At 40.5% G+C, this 21,719-nt stretch overlaps 1 long non-coding RNA gene across 7 annotated transcripts in view; it reads left to right on the forward strand.

Annotated features, from left to right (window-relative positions):
• The window catches only part of LOC132400818 (uncharacterized), a 42,673-nt gene that overhangs the window by 6,235 nt on the left and 14,719 nt on the right, over nucleotides 1–21,719 (forward strand). Inside the window, exons 1-4 of one of the 7 annotated variants that reach the window (XR_009514393.1) lie at nucleotides 4,568–7,452; nucleotides 14,872–15,036; nucleotides 17,711–17,867; nucleotides 21,145–21,315. This is a non-coding gene — a long non-coding RNA (uncharacterized LOC132400818). Of the gene's footprint in view, nucleotides 1–4,567; nucleotides 15,037–17,710; nucleotides 17,868–21,144; nucleotides 21,316–21,719 lie in introns of those variants that run through there. The other 6 variants (XR_009514394.1, XR_009514392.1, XR_009514396.1 and 3 more) reach the window with 6 other exon arrangements.

Here is a 21,719-nt window from a genome sequence, read left to right on the forward strand (position 1 = left end):
AAAACTGCTAAAATAAAAAATACCCTATAACATTACACATGTAAATATACTGTTTTTGGCAAATAATGTTGTTCCTTCAACTCTTGACCTCATAATTGACCTTGTTATGACTTTGCACCTTATCTACCTACACTGCACATTTCTGTAGATGTTATACTTTATTCTGAATTTGTTTCTTGTTTTACCTCAGTGTACTGTGTTATGAATTGATCTGCATGAACGGAATGCAGGACAAACTTTTTTACTATATTTTATTGCATGTGATAATAATATTCCAATTCCACAAAGAACCAGATGTCCCAACTCCTGCTCCCAACTTGAATGCCGATCTGTTCATTGGGTGGGGTGTTGGGTTCTGGGTGGATGGTGCTGTCTGACTGACCCTTTCCTCTCTTCACCCTGTCCACTTCTAAGACCAAAGTCTACTTCTCCATTCAACTCACAGTCTGACATAGAACAATAGAAAGTTTTTGACAAGAACAGACCATTCAGTCCAACAAAGCTTGCTGAATTCCTATACACATAGTGTGTTGAAATAACTATCAAGTTTAGAATTGAAAGTCTCTAAGGTACTACTCTCAACTAAACAACTAGGTAGTTTGTTTCATGTGTCCACAACTTGCTGTGCTTCCTAATGTTAGTCTTAAATCTACCTTTAACCAGTCTTCACCTCTGTCCTTGACGATGGATTAATTTTGAAGTAGCAGCTGGCATCCGCCTTACTTATACCCTTAATGAATTTGAACACTTCTATCATGTGCCCTCTCATTCTATGTCTACTTAGGCAAAAAAGATTTAATTCTTTCAATCTTTCTTCATAGACCTGAAATGAGTATCCTCACTCTTCTCTGAACTCTCTCCACTGCCTTTTCATCCTCACACAATATGGAAACCAAAATTGTACACAGTCCTGAAGGTGTGGCCTCACAAGCGCATTATACGGTTTAAGGAGAAGGTCTCTAAATTGAACTCCACTGAGCGCATTATATAGCCCAACTTTCTATGCCTTTCTAATTGCTTCTGTGCATTGTCTAGGCATTGATAGTGATGAGTCTACTAGGGTGCTCAAATCCTTCTCATGCAGTGCAATTCAAGATCCTCCTCCCTTGTGTATTTATATCTAATATTTCTAATTCCTAACTGTAATACTTCACATATAATTTAATTAAATTTCATCTGCCATTTATCTGGATTTTGTTTAGATCTAACTGTATTGATTCTGCTGCCTAAATGTTATCAGCCCATACCGCTAATTTTGTGTTATCAGCAAACTTTATTAGTTTATTTGTTATGTGTTTATCCAGATTATTAATATAAGTTAAAAAGAGTAGCAGTCCCAAAACTGATCCCCCCGTGGGACCCAACTTTTAATATCATCTAGATGAGAAAATGATCCTCTCATCATAACTTGTTTTCTGCTTTCGAGACCATTCTGCACCCACTTGTATGCCTTACCCTGAATCCCTACCTCCTGTAATTTAATTATTAACCTCTTGTGAGGTACTTTGTCAAAAGCCTTCTGAAAGGCCAAGTAAAAGATATCAACTGCTCTATTGTCATAAATTTTCGTTGCCTCTTCACATAACTCCAGCATAGTAGTAAAACATGATTTCCCCTTTCTGATCCCATGCTATCTTTCAGCTAACATGCTTGTTCTTATCATCTGCTTTTCCATCTCATTCTTTATTATTGTTTCCATTACCTTACCTACAATATACGTTAAGCTTACTGATCTTCATGATCAGTGCAGTCACCCTTATATACTAGAATAACATTAGTCCATTTCCAGTCCTAAGGGATTTCACTAGTCTTCAGTTACTTTTGAAAAATACGTTTTTGGGATTTGTATATATAATCACAGACCTCTTTAAGTACCCTTGTCTGGCCCTGGAGATTTATTAACTTTCAGCCTTTTATCTGAAGCAGAACCTCACTTTCTAAAATCTTTTAATTCTCTTAAAACAATCTTACATTGAATCTACACTTACTGGCATATTGCTAACATCTTCATAGGTGAATACTTTGGCAAAATATGAGTTAAGAGTATCTGCTATGTCCTTCTCTGCATAATTTAACACTTCACTATTATTCCTAAAACACTTAACTTCCTCCTTTACTTTTCTTTTACTACTAAGGTATTGAAAAAAATCTCTTGCGGTCAATTATAGCATTTTCAGCAATACCCTTCTCAACCTATCTCTTGGCAATCCAAATTTATCTATTTATCCAAAATAGCTTTCATATTTTCATATGCCCCATGGTTAACGTCATTACTTTTTTTTTCTGTATTCCTTATATAGCTGTCTTCTTCAATTTTTTTAATGTATATCTTTATTTTTCCATATAGTTGATCTATTTTTAATTACTTCTCCTGACTTTTGGCTATGAACATTTCCGGCACTGTGTTTATTACCTCTAAATCAACCCAATTGTTCCTTAATTGACTCAACGTTTACCTTATGAAATCTTTGCTCTTGTGTACTTATAGACTGATGCCAAACAATGTTTCATGCTGCTACATCATAACACATACATGTATGTCCTGTTCCACTGGCAGGACAGAGTCACCAGAGGGGGTAGTATAGTGATGTACAAGCATAAGAGGTAGCCCTAGATTTCCACTATATTGATCCTAGATCTTTTAAGATTTCAAGGGCTGCAGTTTGGGGTCTTCATCCAGGGTCCTCAATCAACAAGTCCCAGCCCAAAGATATAACTACACTACAAAATTCACAGCCCAACAGTTTCAGTTGCATTGGTAATGAATGAATGTTTAGGATGGTAGACAGTATCAATCATGTGGTCTGTTTGGTCTTGAATAATGGTGAAGTTCCTGAGAGTTGTTGGAGCTGTACTCAAGTTCAAGTTCAGATTAATTGTCATTCAACAATACACATGTATACAGCTAAATGGAACATTGTTCCTCTGGGACCAAGGTGCAAATTGCAGAACATATAGTTACAATAAAGCACAACACAGTCAGAAAACAATACGAGCAAAGAGTCATTCAGGGAAGGGAAGAGTATCTGTCACATTCCTGACTTGAGTCCAGTTAATTGTTAGTAGGGATTTGGAGTGTCAGGACGTAAATCATGAGTTCTTGAATGACCAGAATTGGACCTACTGTTGAAGTTATGTATTGACCTTGTTGTCAATGGTGTAGGGTGGCAGGCTGGAGACACATTTCTACCACATTAGGTGTACGATGCTCCTTCCCTCCTCTAGCTTGCAACCTGCAGGTCACCCCTGGGCAAGGTATAGCACCTGCTTAGCCTCCCTGATCAGGGTCACATGAAGCCATGGGTACAAGTGGTGTGTGGTTGCGTGAGCAGCTTGAGGTTGGAGCATATCACAAGTGATGGTTATGCAACCACTAAAACCAGGTAGTCAACCTCTGAAGAGTATTGATAACGGCTGGGGTCACCAATCTTGTAAAGCCACTCCTCAGAAGAAGGCAATGGCAAATCACTTCTGTAGAAAAATTCGCCAAAAATAATCATGGTCGTGGAAAGACCATGATCTCCCACATTGTATGACATGGCACTTAACAAATGAATGAGTCAAAGGTGACCTTCAGGTTATTGATGATTTGAGATTTGGTGATGGTAAATAGAATATCATAAATTCAGAAGCGGAAATATTTACTGATTAATGCACATTATTCAATTCTACCTACCTCAACAAATGAAGCAGTCTAGAATGCATACAGCGAGATTTAGCTCACATTCAGCTATGGACTTATAAGTGGCAAGTAACACACACTTTCATAAAAATGTCAAGCAATGACTATCTCCAAAAAGAGAAAATCTACCCCAGTATTTAATGCCATTACCATGGCTTTTAACTTTACAGGAACATATTGGTCTTGAACTCTTGCTATTTCTCCTTTGAATGCTTCCCACTGTGCAGATGTAGCCTTACCCTCAAGTAGACACTCCCAAACCACCTTTGTAAGGCCTACCCTTATGGTAGTGAAATCGGCCTTACCCCTATCTATGTCATTAATGGTTCATTCTTATCCTTTTCCATAACCACTTTAAAATATACTATCTCCAAAATGTTCCTACTGATACTCCCTTCATTTGACCAGATAATTCCTGCTCGATATAGTCCAGTAATGCTCCTTCCCTTGTTTATCTATCTACAAACTGCATCAAAAGGTTCTGGACACACCTCAAAAATTACATACCCTCAGAACCTTTAACACTAAGGCACTTCCATTTAATTGAGCAATGAAATACCCCTGTATTATAACCTTACTTTTATTGCATCTGTGATATCTGTTCCTTTGTCTCCTGTTGACTGTTAGGGAGTCTGTAAAATACTTCAGCAAAGTTATGACTCCCTTTTTATTCCTAATCTATACTCAAATGGCTTCATTTGAAAAGCCCTCAGGATATCCTTCCTTAATACTGAAACGATGCAATCTTTGACTAACAGTGCAAATATCTCAACAACCCCCCCCCCCCCACAACCTTGTTATTTCTCAATCTGTTTTGCCTGAAGACTCCAGACACTGAGATACTGAATTGCCAGTCCTGCCTGAACATTAATCATGTCTCAACAATGGAAGCAACATCATAGATCCTTGTAATTTAAGCTTTGAGTTCCTTACTCCTTGCATTAAATGAAATGAAATGTACTTTGAATTCCATCAATGTTCACACTCACTTGTTGAGTCCACAGGACTTAATAACTCACTGGCTTTTTCATCCAACAGGTACTTGTACCTCCCCATATCGACAGCTGCTCTTAATGCTCTTCCCCTGCTAAATCAATTTAAACCTTCCCTCACAGCATCAGCATGTGATGCTTTCTTTCATTAATTAACTTTTGCTTTCTTTTATTTCTTAGGTATTAAGTAATTTAGAAATAAACTTCAAAAAAGAAACTGTTTTTATTAAATAATTTGTTTCTGAAAGAGCTATACTGGAAAACAACAGGAAACTCCTAAAGGCATAATATAGAACATCCAGCTTAAATAGAAAAGCGACAAAACAAGCATAATTCCGACTGTTATTAAATAAATCAGAAATCAAGCAAGAAGGAAAATAACTGCAATGAATCTTTAAGGAAGAAAGGTAAGATAGTCCACAGGGATAATCATTGGGAGCTGCGGTAGCTGGAGGTTAGCACGATGGTATTACAACCTGGGACATTGGAGTTTGGAGTTCAGTTCCAGAGAATAAGAAAGTGTGTACACTCTTCTTGTGAGCATGTGTGTTTCTTCCATGTGCTCCAGTTTCCTCCCACAGTCCAGTGAGTAGATTGTCCTGTGATTAGGCTAGGGTTAAATTGGTGGTACTGTACTGGGTGGTGCAGCTTGGTGAGATCTGTTCTGTGGCTTATCTCTAAATAAAATAAATAAGAAATGTGTTTAAAAAACTGGCCAGCAAAATGGATTTAAGAGAACAGTTCACTATATAAATATTTAGTACTTTACTGTAAAAGTTGGAGCATAGTCAGAAAAGTAATTGGAATTGTACTTTACAAGGTAATGATGAGAAGATATTTGAACTGTTGCATCTAAAGCAATCTAATACAGATGATGGAATTCTGAAATAAAAACACAAGATGCTGGAGTTATCTGTAGAGCAACAGCTACCAAAGCTGGGTCAACTTTCTGGACTCACTGTCTGCTGTACTGTGGTGGAATCGTACCACATGGACAATGGCAGTTTGAGAGGGAACTCAACGACTTCTTGTCACTCCAATCAGAATGGCCTTTAAAAGCCTATTCTAATTGTAATGAGACCACATTTATTCAGTTCTTATACACATGGTTAAGGTGAACTAAGCAACACACACAAAATGCTGGTGGAACGCAGCATTTTGTGTGTGTTGCTTGAATTTCCAGCATCTGCAGATTTCCTCGTGTTAAGGTGAACTAAGAGCCACTCTTATGCAGACATTATTGGATATATATAAGCAACACACAATATCCAGCATCTGCAGATTCTCTCTTGCTTGGATGTATATAATGCAAGTTGATGTTCAAGTGCACATATATTTGCCACTCCAAATATCTACGAAGTTAAACTGCTGCATGCACATTAATTGAATCATAGAAATGAATGAGATAATATTTTAGGTTGACTTATCAGCCCTAGAAGAATTGTAAGTTTTTGATAAATACAGAAATGGGAAAAGTGAGCATGGGTAAACAGACAGGAGATGCTTTATCTTACAATAGAGTGACTAAATTATAACAAAAATGGAAGTGCAAAGCAGAATGGGGAACTGAGATACTGAAATAAATAAACATTAAATCCTGAGATGTTTATTGTGGCTAAACAAAAGAGAAGCAAACACAGATAATGTTAAAAGAAGAAGACTTCTGTGACGCAGGATTCTGGGGAAGAGAGATGGGTGCCCTTCAGAGTGTGATTCTTCCCACTGGCCATCAAGTAACGGTATTTTCACCCCTACTTCAACTCTTGTTCTTTCTTTTTCAGATTGGAGCTCTTTGCCGTTGTAAAGAGAAAGCTGAAATGTAACTTACCTACAATATACTTAACAATATAGACTACTTAATTCTCGCTTTGGCAGTCTGAGGTACCCACCTGCTTCAAGCAGTCTTCAGTTACATAGGTGCTAAGAAGGTATAAGTTGTGGTAACTTGCCTCAATGACAATGGTCCAGTAGCACTTACATCCACTGTGATGGAGAGTTTTGAGAGGTTGATGATGAAACACATTAACTCCTGCCTGAGAAGCAACTTGGTTCCATTCCAATTTGTGTACCGGCACAGCAGGTCCACAGCCGATGCCATTTCATTGACTCTTCACTCAACCCTGGAACATCTGGATAGCAAAGGTGTACACATTAGGATGCTCTTTATCAACTACAGCCTGTCATTCAATACTATCATTCCCTCAAAGCTAATCAATAAGTTTCAAGACCTTGGCATCAATACCTCCTTATACAATTGGATCCTTGATTCCCTCACTTGCAGACCCCAGTCAGTTTGGATTGGCAATAACATTTCCTTCACAATCTCCATCAGCACAGGTATACCACAAGGCTGTGTGCTTAGCCTCCTGCTCTATTCACTTCACACTTACGACTGTGTGACTAAGCACAGCTCCAAAGCCATTTTAAGTTTGCTGACAACACCAATTAGTTGGTCAAATCAAAGGTAGTGTTGAATCAGCATATAGGAGGGAGATTGAAAAATTTGGCTGAGAGATGTGACAACAATCTGTCAAAGTCAGTAAGACCAAGGAGCTGATTATTGACAGGAGGAGGAAACCAGAGGCCCATGAATCACTCCTCATCAGGGTATCAGAGGTGGAGAGCAACTTTAAGTTCCTTGGTGCTGTTTTTTTCAGAGGACCTGTCCTGGGCCCAGCACATAAGAACAATCATAAAGAAAGCACAGCAGCACCTCTACTTCCTCAGAAGTTTGCAAAGATTCAGCATGACATCTAAAACTTTGACCAACTTTTATAGGTATGTGGTGGAGAGTAAATTTACTGGCTGCATTGCTGCTTGGCACGGAAACAACAATGCCCTTGAACAGAAAATCCCACAAAAAATAATGGATATGGCCCAGTCCTTCATAAGTAAAGCTCTCCCCATCACTGAGCGTATCTACATGGTGCGTTGTCACAGGAAAGTAGCATCCATAACAGGGACCCTCACCACCTCGGTCATGCTCTCTTCTCACTGCTGTCATCAGGAAGAAGGTACAGGAGCCGCAAGACTTACACCACCAGGTTCAGTGACAGTTATTACTCCTCAACCATCAGGCTCTTGAACCAGAGGGGATAACTTCACTTGCCCCATCACTGCACAATTCCCACAACCAGTTCCCACTTTCAAGGACTCTTCATCTCATGATCTCAATATTTATTCCTTGTTTATTTATCATTATTCTTTGTTTCTTTCTTTTGTGTTTGCACAGTTTATTGTCTTTTTTTGGTGTGGTCTTTCATTGGTTCTATCATGGTTATTAGATTTATTGAGTATGCACACAAGAAAATGATTCTCAGGGCTGTCACTAATTAACCCATTCGTCTTTGGAATTTGGGAGGAAACCCAATGGCCACAGGGAGAATGTACTCACTTTTTACAGACAACAGTGGAATTGAACCCAGGTTAGACCTTAAGACCATAAAACATAGGAGCAGAATTAAACCATTCGGCCCAATAGATTGCTGGTGCTGTAATAGTACTACACTAACCTCCATCCTACAGCGCCGCTTAATTTCCTTATCGATAAAACTAGAGGACAAAGGTTTTTGGGAAGAGAGGAAATATTCAGAGATATGAGAAGAACTTATTTACTCAGCAGTGATTACCTGGAGTGCATTGTCTGAGAGAATGTTTAAAGCTGCATCACTGACAGCATTTAACAAATGTCTAGGGTGGACACTTGAATCTTGTAGGCTCCAAGAGCTGTAGACTGTGCTGGGTAATGGGGTTAATGCAGAATTACGTACACTAGTTGGTGTGGACTGTTCGGGTGAAATGGCCTATTCCCTTGTACAAATCTATCATTCAAGTGGAATATGACAGAAAATCTTAGTAGTTGAGGCAACTCCAGGAGCCCATTACTTGCAGGCCACAGCTTCAGCTCAGCACAGATTTGAGTAAACTTGAGAAATAATGAGCTGAACACCTGCCCATCCCTTGCCTCCGACCCCAATACCCTGATCTTTTCAATCTGGTCCGGTGTTCAAATTGGCTAAACCTCAGCTCATTCTTCACTCTTGGACCCAACCCTGCCACTTTGATAGGCTCTCAGGGCTGGACCCCACTAGCTTGATTTGGCCTGTACCCAATCTTTCGAATTAGAGCCAGCACTTAAATCCATCAAATCGCGCTTGTTCCTCACTCTTAGGCCTGGGCCCTGCCACCTCGACTCTGTTCTGCTGCTTTGAATTGCTTCCAAGTCTGCTCTAGCAATAGCCAAATATTAGCTCATTCCCTACTCTCGGTCCTGTGCTTGGCCCCTGCCACCTTAATTCAGCCTGTACATGCATGCTGCAATTATCTTGCACCTTTGAGACCAGTTCACACCTTAAAAATGCCAGGTTGTTCAGGCAGTTCAAAAACTCACCTCCAAAAGGGAAGTTACAGGCTTTTGATTGCAGTGATTATTTTTGAGAAGAATTGTGAGTAATAAAGTAAGTAGTAGCTGTGTTTGCTGCCAGCAAGTTATCGCTGTGCTTCACCAGTGCCATCTTAAACCAGAAGATGATGTACCTGTGTACATACATCAACTGATGCCTCTGGACACATCTTCAGTGGTGTTCCTGGAATCACTGGGTGTTTCGGGTGTTTCAATATCATACACCCTCCTCCAAGTGACCCAGCTGGGGCTGATCAGACCCCAGCTTGTGTCCAGAAGGCTAGCTACTTATGACTCAATGGCTCCCCACTTTTGAACCACAGCCATCTTGAGGCCCTCTCTGCTGCATCAGTGATACTGCAGATGGCTCTCCTCTTCCTCTCTCCCTCAATGCCCAAATTGCTGAAGGCTCTGGCTAAAGAATGGGCTGCAAATCCCCTACATCCAACCTCCACTGGGCTTATTGACCTCTCCCTTTGCCGTTGCCTCCAGAATTTGGTTGACATCTTTGTCAAACTGCTACCACAGTAAAGTCATGTTAGCTGTAGGCCGTTTGATCCGCATCCTGTTAGACTTGATGTTAGAGGGATTAGTTTGCAACACTTGGAGGTTCCAGGCACTATGGGGTGACTCCGGGCCTGGCACCTCCTTCGTCTCACCAGGTTGGACACCTGCATGTTGTGCTGCTCCTGCTCCTGCCAGACACTTCATCCTTGCTTGGTGGATCTTCAAACTGCAATCATTCTTGCACATTACCTAATATATCAATGTAACTTATAGTCCCTTTGGGATGAAGAAGGGAAAGAGAGTTTCACAAGCTTCTGTCTATATATGTTCCTAAGGGTTGACCGGAATTGGCAACCAGATTTACCATGTCCTAAGTTAGAGTACTCCCCCAATGGTTAAATAAACTTTTCAACATAAGGACTGTATGGCGACTCAGCAGTTAGCATAACGTTATTACAGCGATCACTAACTGGGGTTCAATTCCTGCCACTGGTTGTTATCTTGCTTGCTTATAAGAACATTGAATTTTGTCCTGCATAAGAATACAGTTATAAACATGAACACAATAACATCCATTAGCATCGGAAGCTTTCACCATATGAAACAAGTTCCTGTGGTTTTTGTCCCTGGGCAACTGGTAAATTGTTTTTCTTTTATTGTCACATGTACCTGGAATACAGAACAGTACAGTGCAGTGCAGGTTCTTCACTGCCAAGCTGTTAACCTACTCTTAAGATCAATCCCACCCTTCCCACCTACATAGCCCTCCATTTTTCTATCATCCTCGGGCCTATCTAAAAGCTTCTTAAATGTCACTGGTGTCTTGTTGAAGGGTCTCGGCCCAAAACATTGATTGTACTTTTTTCCATAGATGCTGCCTGGCCTGCTGAGTTCCTCCAGCATTTTGTGCGTGTTTCTTATATGTTCCTAATGTATCTGCCTCTACCACCACCCCTGACAGTGTGTTCCATACACTCACTACTTCCTATGTAAAGAACTTACCTCTGACATCCCTACTACATATCCTCCAATCACCTTTAAATTATACTCCCTTGGTATTAGTAATTTCTGCCCTGGGTAAAAGTTTCTGGCACTCCACTCAATCTATGCCTCTTACCATCTTGTACAATTCTAACAATTCACCTCTCATCCTCCTTTGCTCCAAAAAGAAAAACCCTGGCTCAGTCAACCTTTCCTCATAAGACACACAGTTAGTTAAAGTGAAAAACTATCTTTGCATGCTGTCCATACAAATTATTTCATTACAACAGTGCATTGAGGTAGTACAAAGTAAAACAATATCAGACTGCAGAATAACCGGACCAGAGAAGGTAGTGCAGTTAGACAATAAGGTGCAAGGTCTTAACAAGGTATGTTGTAAGGTCAAGAGTCCCTTTCTATCATACTAGGGAACAAATCAATAGTCTTGTAACAGAGGAATAGTAACTCTTGAGTCCGGTAGTATGTGCTTTCAGGCTTTTGTCATTTGCTTGAAGGGAGGATGAAGAAGAGAGAGTATCTGTGATGGGACATTCTCTCTTCTACCCCCTCCCATCGAGGCAGCACGGTGGCAGAGCAGTTAGCACAACACTTTACAGTTGACACTGTTGCTGATCAATGATTACTGGTACTGTAAAGCATTTCGCTAACTGCTACATTACCATGGCGTGCCGCCAAGTATCACTCCACCAGTGATAGATCATTCTCTAACCACACACCACTTTACAACTTCATCTCTGGCCCAGTCCTCAAACACAATTTCATAGTCATCATGAATCATCAGAAGAATTTTTTCCCCTTTCCTTTGAGTTAAGTTGCTCCTGATCCTTCTCTTCCCAGCTGTATAACTAGAGCACAGGGCCCATTCTGACAGTCCTCTTGCCCCTGAACCTGGTCTCTCATACTTTTATACATGGTGCATTTTCATTCCCAGACACAAACATAGCATATTCATTAATATGTGGTGAAACTTGCAGGCTGCCCAGCACAATCCTCGCCAACTTGATTTGATGGAAACGACACATTTCACTAGCTATTTTGATGTACATATGACAAATAAAGCTCATCTTTAATTTTTTTATCTTAGTGGATAGTTGGGGCGGGAGATTGAAGGCACTATTGAGAGTCAGTGTAAGAACAATTACATTAAGCTTAGGAATTACCTGATGGAGGTTCCATCAGTGTAGTAGTGAAAGGGTGGAGTCACCACAGAAATGCCAAATGCTGGTAGTTCATGTGGCAATGTGGATTTGATTTCCACCACAATGTTCCAAAAAGAAACTAGCTTTATTTGTTTCTTGTGCAGTGCATTGAAACATCAAAACATGCACCATTTGTGTCAAATCAAATTAGCAAGGATTGTGTTGGGCAGCCTGCAGGTATTGCCATGCTTAAGGCGCCAATAACTTACTAACCCCAGCCTTAACCGTACTTCTTTGGAATGCAGGATCATTGTATTGTGAGTTATATAGAGGGAGGAGTGAGACAGGGAAGGGAGGGGCATAAGCATCAGTGTCTGATTAAGTTCCCAAAATGACCACAAATTGGCTGTTACCCTATTTCACTATGCAGCTAAAGGAAATTTGAGTGTATCATGTTGAAAACTAAGTCAGGTCAGTGGAAAAGGTCATTGGCTGCAGTCTACCATCACTGCAGGACTTGTATGTTTCCAGGACAAAGAAGTGAGCAGGAAAAATAATTGTGGACAGACTCTACCCACCTACAAACTGCCTTTTCCAAAAGCTCCCTTTTGGAAAGCCCTACAGGGCTATTAAAACAAAACTTCACGCCATCTTAAACATTTCTTCCTTCAAGCAGTTAATCTGATCAACCACCTAATTATCCCCAACCCCTCTATCTATTTACTCCCATCGCTACGCTGTATCCATAAATACTTAAACCACTTTTTATAATGCTGTTTACATTGTAAATACCTCTAGTATTTATGCCATCTTATTCCATATTTGTAATTAAACCTTTAACTTACTTTTATATAATTCTTTATAATTGTCAATTTTTTTGTTGCATATCACACCCTGACCAACACACCACAGCAAGTTCTTAATAAATGTAAATATATATGGCAAATAAAGTTGACCCTTGAATATTATGATTGAATTTTGTAGATACAGTATTCAGAAGTACTGATTTTAGACCATTCTGCCAATAGGGGGCGGTTGAAACTAAATGTAGATGCAGATAAACAGTGATCATATGGGACCAAGAAACCAACAGAAAGGAAAATGCATTAAAGTTATCATGTTAAATGCAAGTCTGTGAAGAGATACAAGGCTACAGCGCTTATTTCTGAAGTACTAAGAGCAGAATAATTAATAAACACAAGTCATCTATTATAAGGAATTTAGGACACAAAAAAAAGCCATGAGCTCAACTGAACTAAAGTAGTATTCCATATGAGCCTCTTCTCATCTTCCTTTGTTACACACCATCTCCCTTTTCTACTTTTCTGGCTTTTCAAATCAGCCACAACTATTCCATGAAATAATAAGTTCGACATTTTCAGCATTTTCTCAGGTTTCTCCTAAATTCCTTATGTGATTTATTGGTAGCAGGCATATATGAATGGTCCCTAGTTTTGGCTTCCTGCCATAAAGGGTTACATCATCTCTGAATATGCCCTGTCAAACTCTATCTTCATTTTGAAGTCTTACGTCAGGTCAGTTAACAAGCACCTTAAGAGAATTGTTCCCTTCCTGTACAAATTCTCCTGATAATTACAACTTTCCTGTTCTGTTATATATTCCCAGAAAAATTGCTAGCGTCCCCTCTAGCACCTCCATATTTTTATATTAGATTGAAAATCTGCTGTATTGTAAGAATTGTTGCGGCATAAACTACTGGGTAGACTTTACCTAGAGAACTATATGTCTTTAAAGACTAACTTTATTTGTCACATGTACAACTAAACATACAGTGAAGTGTGTCTTTTGCATCAAATCAACTAAGATTGTACAGGGCAGCCCGCAAGTCCCCACACTTATGGCACCAACATAACATACCCACAGCTTACCATTACTAACCCTAACCTGTATGTCTTTGAAAATTGAGGAAACAAAAGCACCTCGATGAAGCTCACACAATCACACGGAGAACATATAAACTCTTTACAGGCAGTGGCAGAAATTGAATCCTGATTGGTGATTGCTGGCACTGTAAAACAATGCACTAACAGCTATGCTACTGTGCTGCCACTGTGTCATTTTGGCTGTCAGTATAATTCCACTTCAGTGGATGCACAGGCAACAATATTCTGCATCAGGAATTTAAGTTGGAGGATAAAACAGCTCTTAAGTGGCAAAGTTACGCTTTCGTTAAATTTGGGCTATTGCTCAGACCTGCAGTTGATGTAAGCAATCAATGCTAGAAATCTAGAATTAGGCTCTTGGGCCTGAATTTTTGAAAATTATGGTCCATTGTTATGCTCCATCAATGTCAACAATCTCGTGTAGAAATTATAGGATGAGTCTCATGAAATTATTTCCTGGGAATTCTGCAATGTTTTTAGCAAGAACTTAAGCAAACCTTGCAAAAATGGGTGCCATCTTTCAGATGAGATTGCATGCAGCATAATGGCAGTGATCAGGAATTGGAATTTTAATCCCGCTGCTGTCTTTAAGGAGTTTGTACCTTCTCCTTGTGGCCAAGTGAGTTTCCTCCAACATTCCGAAACAAAAATGATATATGGGTTAGGGTTAGTCAGTTGTTGGCATGGTATTGGCACTGGTAATGTGGCAACACATGCGGGTTGTCCAGCACAATCCTCACTGATCTGATATGAAGCAAACAGCGCGTTTCATTGTATGTTTTGATGTTTGGTTTTTCATGTGACAAATAAACACATCACAGACATTGTTTACCGTTGACACAAATGACACATTTCACTCTATGTTTTGATGTACTTGTGACCAACTAATCTTTTAAGATCTTTAAATATTTAGGCTTGTGCCAATTACACCAGAGGCCACCAACCTTTTTTGCACCGCGGACCAGTTTAATATTGACAATATTCTTGCGGACCAGCCGATGGTGGGGAGGGGGTTTAGGGATGTTAATCACCACCGGAATATAGATGATAAGTCAACTATAAGTCATTTATAAGTGGCTAATAGACTCAATTTCGTTTCTAAAAGGGTTTATCTAATAAATTTAATATTAAACACACAGCGCATATTTTCCTCACATGAATATAGTGATAAGTCAATTGTAACTCACTTATAAGTCAATAGCATCATAACATTTTAAGTAACGTTTGGATCTTAAACACACAGCGCATATTTTCCTCGTACGAATACATAAAATCATTGCAACACACCAGTGAGAGGACAAGGTAAGGGCCGGAGGTCCCCATACTGGGGCCGTGGTGGTCGCAGTCCGGAGAGAGCAACTGACCAAGCAAGGAGTGCAACAGGGTGTGTGCCCCGCCCCCTCCATAGGTAGGTAGGATCTTGTGCTGAACTACATATACCTGTCTGGACACCCCCCCCCCTCCCCCCCGCTGACTGTTCCTGTGGCTCCTCCCACAGACCCCTGTATAAAGGCGATTGGAGGCACTGCTCCTCCCTCAGTCTCCAGGATGTTGTCTGATGGTCTCTTGCTGCTGATAGTGCTCTCTTCCAGCTACTAAAAGCCTATCTCTTGCCTCGCGTCTCCGAGAGTTATTGATGGTGCATCAGATCTATTGACCAACAAAAGTTTGGCTCGAGGGTTGACTTTCAGTAGATCGCAGCGAGGTAGCCACTCTGCTACTTGTGAAACCTTGAGCCCAAATTAGGTCGACTGTGAATATTTTAGCACCGGGTTTCCCTCGAACATTCGGTGTGCTAAACAGGTTTAGAGACGGCACCCATCTGTCTGCCCTCCAGGCCAGTAGCAATGGTACTTCTTGCCGGCCGCGCGAGGTGGCCAGTTACCCAAGACCAACCAGTGATCCCTGGCGCTAGGGTATCACTGCGTTTAGGCCACTGATGACCTCACGTGCATTCAAGTTCAACAGTGGGCATGACAGGGAATGAGGAAAGGGGCAGCTGACTTACATCATTTCATACCGCCAAATCACATCATTTCCTCGCGGCCTGGTGGTTGGGGACCACTGAATTACATTCTCAGATGAAGGTAAAGGATGATAGTAAGCTTTCTCAGTGTACTGGACAATATTTATTCCTCCACCAATACCTAAAAGCAGGTAATATGGTTGCTATTATTTTATTACACGTGGCAGTTAACTGAGTAGAATAGTTTCTCAGTTTCCCTAAGCTGCAGCAGTGATTATATTTCAAAAGTGTGCCATTAGTTATAAAGTGCTTTGGGACATCCTGAGTCATGAAAGGCAACATATTGGTGCAATTTTGTTTGTCCATTGTGAAATACTTAGCTGGATCAATTGTGTCTGTCAATTACTATGTACAAGGGGTAATTGATATGTTTGTGGCCTAAGGTAGAAGGAGTCAATTTTAGAAAACCTAGCACATTTATTTTTCAACATAGTCCCCTCCTATATTTACATACTTAGTCCAGCGGTCGTGTAGCACACGGATCTTGGACTCCAGGAAGTGTCCACAGCAAGGGTGATTGATAAGTTCGTGGCCTAAGGTAGATGGAGATGAGTTATACAGCTCTCGTTACATGCACATGCAGTTCAACTCTTTGAGTGATTATGCAGAAAGTTTGAAGTTAATAACTCATCGGGGTGATTGATAAGTTTGTGGCCTAAGGTAGAAGGAGATGAGTTTATCATTTTCCCGCACTTCACTTTTTGGTCATTTTTACATTTTATTCTACATTGTTATTGTCTTACCTTAACCTACCTCGATGCATTCTGTAATGATTTGATCTGTATGAATAGAATGCAAGGCAAACTTTTCACAGTATCTTGGTACATGTGACAATAATAAACCAACACCAGTATCAACACCACGCTGGACAGCTCTTGTGTTGTTCAGCCAGAGAACAGTGCACAAACTAAAACTTATACAAGAATCCCTCTGTTCCTCCGTACTGCTAAGAATCCTGCCATTTTATTCAAAGACAAAGGATCCATAAGAGTATAGATGAAATGGCCTTATAATATATTACAGTTTAGTACAAAATGAAGAGCTGTGGCGATGGTCTCAGGGTTAAAGGAAGAAAATGCACAGTAAGTTTAGAATTAAATAATATGCAGAAAGCAACGAATGTGTGGGGGAACTCTGTGAGATGAATAGTGCAGAAAAAGTAAAAGATTGGTCGTCGGGCTATACATGGTTGAGGGGTCCATTCAGACTGATCAAGTATTCAATAGACAAGGTCTTTCCCATGAAGCATATGGGCCAAAGTGCTCACATCAACAGCTCATCCTTTCATTCAACATACTTGGTCAGTTCAATTTACTTTTAAAAAACAAGAATTATCAGAATCAGTTTTATTATCATTGACAAATGTTATGAAATTTGTTGTTTTGTAGCAGCAGTACAGTGTAAAACATGAAAAGATTATGATAAGTTACAATTATAAATAAATATTGCAAAACAGGAATAATGAGGTAGTGTTCATGGACCATTCAAAAATCTGATGAAAGAGGGGAAGAAGCTGTTCCTGAATCATTGAGTGTGTTTCTTCAGGCCCCTGAACCTTCTCCTTGATGGTAGTAATGAAAAGAAGGCATGTCCTGGGTGATGAGGGTTTTTAATGATGGATGCAGTTTTCTTGAGGCGCCGCCTTTTGAAGATGTCCTCAGTGGGAGGGAGGGTTGTGCCCATGATGTAGCTGGCTAAGTCTACAATCCTCTGCAGCCTGTTGCGATCCTGCACATTGGAGCTTCCACACCAGGCTATGAGGCAACCAGTCAGAATGTTCTCCACTGTGCATCTGTAGAAACTTGGTAGTCTTTGGCGACGTACCAAATCTCCTCAAACTCCTAATGAAGTATAGCCACTGGCGTGTGTTTTTCATGATTGAATCAATGTGCTGATCCCAGGATAGATCCTCTGAGATAAACTGCCTAAATTAGAGGAGAACATTAAGAGATTACTGGGATTTATCAATCTACCATCTGTTGCTAGGCAACTGTCTGTGCTGTTCTTGAACCAATCACCAACAGATGTAATTTCTGCTTCTCCTTCTCTCTTGCAGATACACTGACATTGACTTTCATAAGACCAGACTATGCAGCTTGCAAGAGTAAGAGTAAAAAGTGTAAAAATTACAGATCCACCGTGGCAATAAGAGGCTCCACTGGCTTCCACGTACTGTAAGGAACAGAGTGGGTGCCCACCTTCTCAAGTCTAAGGTTTTTCTGATTTAGAAAAATATTTGTCTAAGATTGTTATTAAATTTTAGTTTTGTTTATAGATCTAAAAGGTGTTTTCAATTTCCATATTTAATAAAAAGTAATTGAAACAGTATGTCTTTGAAATGCAGGAGATGTTCTTTGCCAAGCAGATTAGTCTGTACATTGAACAAAAGTAGTGCCCACAGTGATATTGCTGAAATGGCAGTACCCCTGATATCCAATTTCTACCTCAGTAGGCTGGTTTCCCAACCTGCTGATCCCATGTTTCAGCAAGTCAGCAACATTCCTTCTCTGGGGTCTCTGATATCCCTCTCCTGGGAGAGTAACTGATGGCACCATGAAAAGTGTGGAAAGACCAGTGTCCAGGAACAGAAAAAGTTATAAAAAGTGGTGGATACAGCCTAGTCCACAAGAGGCACATCTCACCTCATCACTGAGCACATTCAGGTGGAGCACTGCCACAAAAAAGTAGCACCCAACATCCAGGGCATGCTCTCTTCTCAGAAAATATAGAAGCCTAAGGCTCACACCACCAGGAACAGTTACCACCCTACAATCATCAGGTTCCTTAATCACTTGGATAATTTCATTCACCTCAACTCTAAACAGATTCTACAACCTACACACTGACTTTCAATGACTCTTTACAACTCATGTTTTCTTTATTATTTATATAATGAAATGGGTAGACAGATACTTTATTGATTCCCAAAGGAAATTAATGTCATGGTAGTGTTGCAAGTGCACAGATATACAAATATTAGAACAGAGGTAAGAAAGAATAAAAAAGTTACCTTAAAATAAGATGTACAAGATTTACAAGTCAAAGATTACAAGATTTACAAGTTCACACTGACAAGATGGTAGTGCAAGAATTACTGTAATATTATATAGTAATGGGTGCACAGTCCAGATAAGAAGTGATGGTGGTATTGAACAGGGTGTTTGTGATAGTAGGGTGTGTAACAGAGGTTAATGACAGTCTAAAAGGAGGTGGTCATCACTTCCCTGGCTATATGTTGACTCATAGAGTCTAATGGCCAAGTGTAAGAATGACATAGAAACATAGAAAATAGGTGCAGGAGTAGGCCATTCGGCCCTTCAAGCCTGCACCGCCATTCAGTATGATCATGGCTGATCATCCAACTCAGAACCCTGTACCTGCTTTCTCTCCATACCCTCCTGATCCCTTTAGCCACAAGGGCCATATCTAACTTTCTCTTAAATATAGCCAATGAACTGGCCTCAACTGTTTCCTGTGGCAGAGAATTCCACAGATTCACCACTCTCTGTGTGAAGAAGTTTTTCCTCATCTCGGTCCTAAAAGGCTTCCCCTTTATCCTTAAACTGTGACCTCATATAGCACTCTTTGGAGCACTCTTTCTATTACTGAAAGTAGTCCTCTGTTCAGTCAAGGTGGCATACAGAGGGTGAGAAATATTGTCTAGAATTGTCAGGATTTTCCGGAGGGGTATTTATTCTACTACAGCCTCCTGCATGTCCAACTTGACTCCTATAATAGAGCCAGCCTTTCTAATCAGTTTATTGAGCCTTTTAGCATCATCCATGTTGATGCCATTGCCCCAGCACACTACTGCATAGAAGATTGTACTGGCAACGACAGACTGGCAGAACATGTGAAGGAGAGGCCTGCATTCTCCAAAGGATTTCAGTCTCCTCAGGAAGTAGAGGCAACCCTGGCCCTTCTTGTACACAGACTCTATATTGGTGCTACACTCAAGTCTGTTGTCCAGGTACACTCCCAGGTACTTGTAGGTCCTCATCACATCCACGTCCTCACCATCAATAGTAACGGGGAGCAATGCAGGCTTGGTCTTCCTAAAGTTCATCACCATCTCCTTTGTCTTACTGATGTTGAGCTGCAGCTTGTACCATACAACAAATTTGCACAGTTTGTCTTCTTTTGCACATTGGTTGTTTGTCAGTCTTATGTATTAACAAGAGAAAATCTGCAGATGCTGGAAATCTGAGCAACACACACAAAATACTAGAGGAACTCAGTAGGCCAGGCAGCATCTATGGAACAAAGTACAGTCGATGTTTTGAGCCGAAATCCTTTGGCAGGGTGGCATCAACATGGGTGATGCCAACAAGCTCAAAAGACTGATTAGAAAGGCTGGCTCTGTTGTAGGAGACAAACTGGACATACTGGAGGCTGTGGCAGAACAAAGCACCCTCTGGAATATCATGGCAATTCTGGACAACATTTCTCACCCTCTGCATACCACCTTGGCTGAACAGAAGAGTAATTTCAGTAATAGACTAAAACAAATATGCTTCTCCAAAGAATGCTATATGGGGTCATTCTCACCCTCAGCCATTAGACTCTATAATTAGAGTCCTGCTAAAGGGTTGTGGCCCAAAATGTCAACTGTACTTTTTTCCTTAGATGCTGCCTGGCCTGCTGAACTCCTTCAGCATTTTGTATGCATTGGTTATGTTTAGTTTTTTGTAAATTCTATTGTATTTTATTTTCCTGTAAATTCCTGGAAAGATTGCTGTGTTTCTGGTGCCAACATAGCATGCCCACAAGTTACTAACCCTAACCCATCCATCGTTTGAATGTGGGAAGAAACTGGAGGACCCAGTGGAAACCCACGTGGTAACAAGGAGAACATACAAACTCCTTACAGACCGTGGCAGGAATTGATGCCTGATCTTACAGCTGACACTGTAACTAACCTTCATGGTACTGTACCACCCCACAATCACCCGTGATCTTGTTGAGTTATGGAACAGGCACAACGGCTGGTATGGCCTATTTCTGTTTCTAAAGGGTTCTTTCTGTTTTATCAGCTCACAAGTTTTTTACAGACACATCAAAAAGTCTTTTGCATAGAACTTTGCAAAATCTATAGGGAAACATTTCTTCCTTCTGTTGCAAAATATACTGTATACATCTCACACCACAGAAAATACATCAAATTCACTCTGAACTAGAGCTTTGCATAGATGCTTAGGCTGTTAGAAAGGCTGATTCATGTTTCTTTTTTACTTGATGCAAACTAAGACACATGAGAAATCTGATCCTGTGCCCATTCTCCTGGGAGCACTTCAGTTTCTGGACCAGAATGTTTTGGGTTTAAGAACTATTTCATAGTTTTGAGCATGAAATCTGAGCAGACATTCCAATGCATTGAGGCCTTTCTGCTCTCTCTACTCTGTGTTTATTTATGCTTTCTTCAAAGTTCAATGTAAGTTTATTATCAAAGTATGTATAGCATATAAAACTTTAAAATTCATCTTCTTGCAGATACCCACAAAACAAAGAAACACAACAGAATGCATGAAAAACCACACACAGCAAAGACTGACAAACATCGAATGTGTGAAAAAGAACAAATCCAGCAGATGATACGGGAAACATGAGCTGCAGAGTCCCTGAAAGTGAGTCTACAGGCTGCAGAGTCAGTTCATTGTTGAGGTGAGTGAAACAGGTCCAGGAGCCCGAGTAACTGCTTCCGTACTTGGCAGCATAGGACCCAGGACTCCTGTTCCTTCTGCTGTCTCATTGCTCCTCGTTGTTGCTGCTGGTTTTGATTCTTGCACAGTCGTTACCCTCTCTATTTAGAGTCATAGATCACTACAACATGGAAACAGGCCTTCAGCTCATCTAGTCCATGTGGAATTGTTATTCTGCCTAGCTCCATCCCCACACCTGGACCACAGCTTTCCATATTCCTCTCATCTATGTACTTATCCAAATTTCTCTTAAATATTGAAATCGAACCCCCATCCACCACTTCTGCTGGCTGCCCATTCCACACTCACACAACACTCTGAATGATGTAGCTCCCTCTCAGGTTTCCCTTAAATATTTCAACTTTC

Source organism: Hypanus sabinus, chromosome 10 (genome assembly GCF_030144855.1).
Source record: "Hypanus sabinus isolate sHypSab1 chromosome 10, sHypSab1.hap1, whole genome shotgun sequence".
Classification (NCBI taxonomy): Eukaryota; Metazoa; Chordata; class Chondrichthyes; order Myliobatiformes; family Dasyatidae; genus Hypanus; species Hypanus sabinus.